The sequence below is a fragment of the Silene latifolia genome, unplaced genomic scaffold (assembly GCF_048544455.1).
Source record: "Silene latifolia isolate original U9 population unplaced genomic scaffold, ASM4854445v1 scaffold_178, whole genome shotgun sequence".
Classification (NCBI taxonomy): domain Eukaryota; kingdom Viridiplantae; phylum Streptophyta; class Magnoliopsida; order Caryophyllales; family Caryophyllaceae; genus Silene; species Silene latifolia.
The window spans coordinates 437662-445012 of NW_027413150.1; positions in this window are offsets into that span (position 1 = coordinate 437662).

The window sequence follows — 7351 nt, forward strand, 5'->3', positions numbered from 1 at the left end:
TGTGTGAACCATTTGTCCTTGTTCATTAGTCCTTGTGACTCGTTGTGTAAACCATTTGTGGAGTGTAATGTCCAGGGGTTTAGACAAAAACAACAATCAAACTAGCAGAAATAAAACAAGTTCTCAGGAAAGCAATAAACTTGTGCTAATTAATAAAATTATGAATTGTCCTCCTAAAATCATGAAACTTGGCAGTAAATTACTTTGATATAAGAACTACTTCTGAGCAAAAGACCAGGATTTTTAGAGGACTCAAGGTATTTTTAAGACTCAATGAACCGACCGATGAGACACAAGGGACCGTAATTGAGACAGTTCTGGGATAGTGCTTGAAAGGAGGGAACTTGGATATAATTATCAACTGAAAAACCCACAGAATACTCACAGGGAATTAAGCTAATAATTTGGGGTGTTAGAGTTAAGAAATCCCACAGATTAACACGGGAAAGACTCAATGAAACAAACAAAGCAAAGCTAAACTAACCACGAGTCTCAAAGACAGAAAGTTTATACTCTACTAACAGGTACTTAATCAATAACCACAGTCTAAGCACAGGTTATTATCAAGCCCGACTCTAATCTACAGACTAAGCACAAGATTAAGAGGTTTAAATTTGAGAGAAATCTAAGGTTTCATTCATAAATCATTGTGTGTTACAACGATCTGAGCTAAGGTCCTTATATAGGCCTTTTAGGTTACAAACTTGAAAGAAAAACAACATCCAAGGGTCAGGATCTCTCCTCACATGCTGGTAAGAGTCCAAGTACAATATTACAACGGTTTAAAAGCTCTTAATTGTAAACTGGAATGAAAACAAAAGAGAAATGCGGTGTGAGTGACATGTTGTGGTCCTTTCTTTGCATTGCTGGCTTTTTCTGTTGAATGTAGGCACTTGAGGACGAAATGATTGAGTCCTTAGCATTAAAATTGGCTCTAGGTTGTATCTGGTATATGGGAAGACAAGCCAAAAGTTCCTTGCATGCTTTTTCCTCATGGTTTAGCCAGAAATGGAAAGATTGCTTTTGTTGTTTGTCAATTTTGCAGATTCTGTCGACTTGGATTTCTAGGACTTGCATTGTGATTCGCCTTGGACCCCTAGGACTTTTCTCGAGCTTAGTTTAATGGCCAACCAGCTGGCCATGGTGGCGGCTGGTGGTTAGGCTTTGTACTCGTACCTACTAGCCACTAAACCTAGCCCATTCAGGTTGCTTCTGAAGTGGTTGTGGTCTTTGTTTTGGCTGCTTGCTTTTGTGGAGTGTCTGGTCGGTAGCTCTGCCGCAACCTCCCCTGGTTGAACAGGGCTTGTCCTCAAGCCTGGTGACTCCTCCCCCTCAGCATCCTCATAATATGGACTTAGGTCACCTACATTGAAAGTGCCATGCACCTCATACTCTCCTGGTAGATCCACTTTGTAGGCATTTGGACCAATCCTCTCAATAATTTCAAAGGGGCCATCAGCTCTCGGCATTAACTTGTTCTTTCTTCTTGATGGGAACCTCTCTTTTCTTAAATGAACCCAGACTAAATCCCCTGGAACAAATTCTTTCCTTTTCTGAGGTGCCTTGGACTGTTTCCTGTATTTCTCATTGGTCTTCTCAATCTCTCTTTTCACAGTTTCATGGAGTTTCAGCAGCTGTTCTGCCCTGGCCTTAGCATCATGATTCATCTCATTTCTTGGTACAGATGATAAGTCTACAGGCATTAGGGGGTTAATCCCATAGACAACCTCAAAAGGACTATGACGATGCGAGTTGATGGTGATCTGTTGAAGGCAAATTCTGCTGCTGCTAACTTGATGTCCCAATCTTTTAGACTCTTGCTTACAATACATCTCAGAATCCTACCCAGGGTTTTGTTGGTGACCTCAGTTTGGCCATCTGTTTGGGGGTGGTGAGATGTCTTGAACAATGACTTGGTCTTGAGTAGCTTCCATAGAGTTTTCCAAAAGTAACTCATGAACTTTGTATCCCTATACGATACAATTGTCTTTGGAATCCCATGAAGCCTTACAATTTCTTTCAGGTATAGCTCAGCAACACTAGCAGCATCCTCTGTCTTCTTGCAAGCTATGAAATGGGCCATTTTACTGAACCTATCAACAACAACCATGACTGAATCCTTTCCTCTCTGTGTTCTTGGCAGTGCAACAATAAAATCCATGCTCACATCTTCCCATGGCCTGCTTGGTACTGGTAATGGGATATATGGACCAGTTTGGAAGGAACTCTTAGCCATTTGACATACTTGAACATCTCCCGAGAACACCTTGGACATCCCCCATCATTTTTGGCCAATGGAACTGTTTCTGTAGTATGTCCAGTGTTTTCTGAACACCAAAATGCCCTCCTAAGCCTCCTGAATGGACTTCCCTGATGAGGAGGTCCCTGTAGGAACCCCTTGGAACACAGAGCTTGTTCCCTTGGAATAGAAACCCATCTTGCAGCAAGTATTTGTTCCCTCGAACCCTATGCCCTTCAAACTGTGTGATCCACTCCTCGAGAAGTCGGGTCTTCCTTGTACATCTCTTTCATGAACTCAAACCCAAGGACCCTGGTTCCCATAGTTGTGAGAAGGAGTGCCTCCTTGATAGTGCATCGCCACTACATTTTGCTTTCCTTCTTTTATACTTGCTGGAAAAGGTGAATGATTGCAAGTATTCCACCCATTTAGCATGCCTGTGACTCAATTTGTGTTGACCATTTATATATTTCAAAGCTTCATGATCAGAGTGTAATACAAATGGCTTTGTCTTCAAATAGTGACTCCAATGCATGATCGCCTACGATAATTGCATAAAATTCCTTGTCATAGGTAGAATACTTCAACTTAGCTCCATTCAATTTTTTTGAAGTAAGCTACGGGTTTCGAGCTTGGATCAGGACTGCACCAATGCCTACCCCACTGGCATCACACTCTACTTCAAAGAGTTGATCAAAGTCAGTAATTTCGGGATAGGAGTCTCACACATCAACTTCTTAATCTTCTCAAAGGAATGTTGAGCATTCTCAGTCCAGTGGAACTCTCCTTTCTTCATACACTCAGTAATTGGAGCAACAACTGAGCTGAAGTTCTTGATAAATCTCCTATAAAAGGAGGCCAATCCATGGAACCCCCTCACCTCAGTGATTGTTTTAGGGGTGGGCCATGATTGAATGGCTACAATTTTGTCCTGATCAACTGTAATCCCTCTTCCAGAGACAATGTATCCTAGGAATGCCACTTCTTCAACCATAAAAGTGCATTTTTCCAGTTTGCCAAATAACTTTTGTTCCTTGAGGATTCTGAACACAGCTTCAAGATGTTTCAAGTGTTCCCTTTCACTGCTGCTATAAACCAAGATGTCATCAAAGTAGACCACTGCAAATTTTCCTAAACATGGCCTTAGCACCTCAGTCATCAGTCTCATAAAGGTGCTTGGTGCATTGGAAAGACCAAATGGCATCACTAGCCATTCATACAGTCCATGTTTAGTTTTGAAAGCAGTCTTCCACTCATCTCCTTCTCTTATCCTGACTTGATGGTACCCTTGCCTGAGATCAATTTTAGAAAATACCATGGCACCACTGAGCTCATCCAACATGTCATCCAACCTTGGTATTGGGAACCTGTACTTGACAGTGATGTTGTTAATGGCCCTGCTGTCAGTACACATCCTCCATGTTCCATCTTTCTTGGGACAAGTAGGGGGGGACTGCACAAGGATCGAGAGATTCACGACAAATCCTTTGCTCATAAGTTCCTCAATTTGGCTTTGCAATTCTTTGGTAGCAGCTGGATCACTTCTATAAGCTGGCCTGTTAGGAAGCACTGAGCCTGGAACAAGGTCTATGTGATGCTCAATGCCTCTCAATGGTGGCAACCCACTAGGCAGCTCTCTTGGAAATACCTCCTTATACCTCTGAATTAATGGCCTAACTTCAGCAGGTATCTCAGGGCTCCCTTCTTTGCTCACTTCCTTGGATAGTAACATCCAGATAGGCTGTTCCTGCTTCATCTCTTTGATCATGGCTGCTTCAGAAAGAAATAGCACACCACTGCTCTCTTCTGGCATGTTGGGACTTCCATAGTTTTTCTGATTGGGTGGCAATGGGGTCAGAGTGACCTTCTTGCCTTCATGCTTGAAACTATAGATGTTATCCTTCCCATGGTGAGTGGTATTCCTGTCATACTCCCATGGTCTTCCTAAGAGTAGGTGGCAGGCATCCATTGGGACAATATCACACAAGACTTCATCTTTATACACCTTCCCAATAGAAAATGGAACCAAGCATTGCTTGTCCACCCTTACTTCTGCTCCCTTGTTCAACCATCTCAACTTGTAAGGGTTTGGGTGCTCTTGAGTTGTCAGGTTGAGTTTACTAACCATGGCATTTGATGCCACATTTGTACAACTTCCCCCATCTATGATCAGGTTACAAACCCTCCCCTGGACTGTGCACCTGGTTCTGAATATCAGGGATCTTTGGTCAGCTTCCAGAGGTGAGTGTTGGGAATGCATAACCCTCCACAAGACTAAGTTGTGACCTGTATCAGGGGGGGCCACAACTGCATCTTGTTCTGGTTCTCCTTCAGTCTCCACTTCCTCCATTATAAGGGTCTCATCTTCCTCATACTGAACCAAACCTTCCCTCTCCCATTGTTCTACCTCCATTGCTGTTAAGGTTCTCTTAGAAGGACAGTCCTTCCTAAAATGGCCATACCCTTGGCACTGGAAGCATTTAATTTTCCCATCATAATGAGATGTGTTGGTTCTAGTATTCACATGACTCTTCCCCTTGTCTGGTGTTGGTTGGGTTGTAAGTTTTGGAGTTTCCCCAATCCTAACCCCAGAAAAAGGTTTGAAAGTGGGTCTGGTAAGGGGTTTGGAAGCAGTGACTTTGGCTTTTCCCATCTTTTCAATCCTCAATGCCAGGTTGACTGCCTCATCAAAGGACCAGACTTGTTGCATTCTAACTCTTATAGCAATCTTAGGATCTAATCCCTCAACAAACCTAGCAATTTTCTGCTCAGGCTTCTCAGTGATCTCACATTGCAGGGTAAGTTGTTCAAAGCTCCTAAGATAAGACTCAACAGATTGTTGGTCTTGTTTTAGCTGGGTTAACTTGATAAACATATCCTGTGTGTAATCTTTAGCTATAAACTTATCCTTCAATTTCTTTTTAAGTTTTAGCCAAGATTTAATGGGTTCCTTGCCTTCTCTCATTTCTACGGCTTTTCAGGGTTTCATACCAAAGTGAAGCATAACCTTTAAATTTAAGGATAGAAACTTTGAAAGCTTTCTGTCAAGTATATCCCTTAAATTCAAAGACTCTCTCAACAGTTCTAATCCAGTCTAACAAATCTTTGTGGTTTAAACTACCATGGAAATCAGGAATTTCTACCTTTATATCTTTGTCTCTTTCCATGTAGATGCCCTCTGCCATAGATTCATCAGTATCTGACATGTCTTCTCCATATTCCTGGTGGTGTGGTTGTCCTCTTCCTGCTCCAACAAAGCCTCTACCCCCGCCCGCCTCGTAGGGTGGCTGTTAGGAACTCCTTCTGCAAGAGTGTTGACAATATTCACCAGTTCATTGATTCTTCCTGCTATCTGATCCACCCTGGTTTCAATACCAGTAAATCTCTCTTCACTCATGGGTTATTTTTTTGTAGTTTTGTTGTAGTTAGGGTAAAAATGAACTCACTTTCCTTCCCAAGACTAACACAAGATAGAATCGTGTTAAAACCTTGCTCTGATATACCAATTTGGAGTGTAATGTCCAGGGGTTTAGACAAAAACAACAATCAAACTAGCAGAAATAAAACAAGTTCTCAGGAAAGCAATAAACTTGTGCTAATTAATAAAATTATGAATTGTCCTCCTAAAATCATGAAACTTGGCAGTAAATTACTTTGATATAAGAACTACTTCTGAGCAAAAGACCAGGATTTTTAGAGGACTCAAGGTATTTTTAAGACTCAACTGAACTGACTGACAGACACAAGGGACTGTAATTGAGACAGTTCTGGGATAGTGCTTGAAAGGAGGGAACTTGGATATAATTATCAACTGAAAAACCCACAGAATACTCACAGGGAATTAAGCTAATAATTTGGGGTGTTAGAGTTAAGAAATCCCACAGATTAACACAGGAAAGACTCAACTGAAACAAACAAAGCAAAGCTAAACTAACCACAGTCTCAAAGACGGGAAAGTTTATACTCTACTAACAGGTACTTAATCAATAACCACAGTCTAAGCACAGGTTATTATCAAGCCTGACTCTAATCTACAGACTAAGCACAAGATTAAGAGGTTTAAATTTGAGAGAAATCTCAGGTTTCATTCATAAATCATTTGTGTTACAACGATCGAGCTAAGGTCCTTATATAGGCCTTTTTAGGTTACAAACTTGAAAGAAAAACAACATCCAAGGGTCAGGATCTCTCCTCACATGCTGGTAAGAGTCCAAGTACAATATTACAACGGTTTAAAAGCTCTTAATTGTAAACTGGAATGAAAACAAAAGAGAAATGCAGGTGACAGTGACAGTGACATGTTGTGGTCCTTTCTTTGCATTCTTTGGCTTTTTCGTTGAATGTAGGCACTTGAGGACGAAATGATTGAGTCCTTAGCATTAAAATTGGCTCTAGGTTGTATCTGGTATATGGGAAGACAAGCCAAAAGTTCCTTGCATGCTTTTTCCTCATGGTTTAGCCAGAAATGGAAAGATTGCTTTTGTTGTTTGTCAATTCTTTGCGATTCTGTCCGACTTGGATTTCTAGGACTTGCATTGTGATTCGCCTTGGACCCCTAGGACTTTTTCGAGCTTAGTTTAATGGCCAACCAGCTGGCCATGGTGGCGGTGGTGGTTAGGCTTGTACTCGTACCTACTAGCCACTAAACCTAGCCCATTCTGGTTGCTTCCTGAAGTGGTTGTGGTGCTGTTTTGGCCTGCTTGCTTTTGTGGAGTGTCCTGGTCAGTAGCTCCTGCTGCAATTTGTCCTGGTGACTCGTTGTGTAAACCATTTGTCCTTGTTCATTAGTCTATGTGGCTCGTTGTTTAAACCATTTGTTCTTGGTTATTAGTCCTTGTGATTCGTTGTGTAAACCATTTATCCTTGTTATTGTGACTTGTTGTGTGAATCATTTATCCTTGCTCATTAGTCCTTGTGACTCGTTGTCTGAACCATTTGTCCTTGTTCATTAGTCCTTGTGACTCGTTGTGTAAACTATTTGTCCTTGTTCTTTAGATCTTGTGACTCGTTGTGTGAACCATTTGTATTTGTTCTTTAGTCCTTGTGACTCGTTGTGTAAACCATTTGCCATTGTTTATTAGTCCTTGTGACTCGTTGTGTAAACCATTTGTC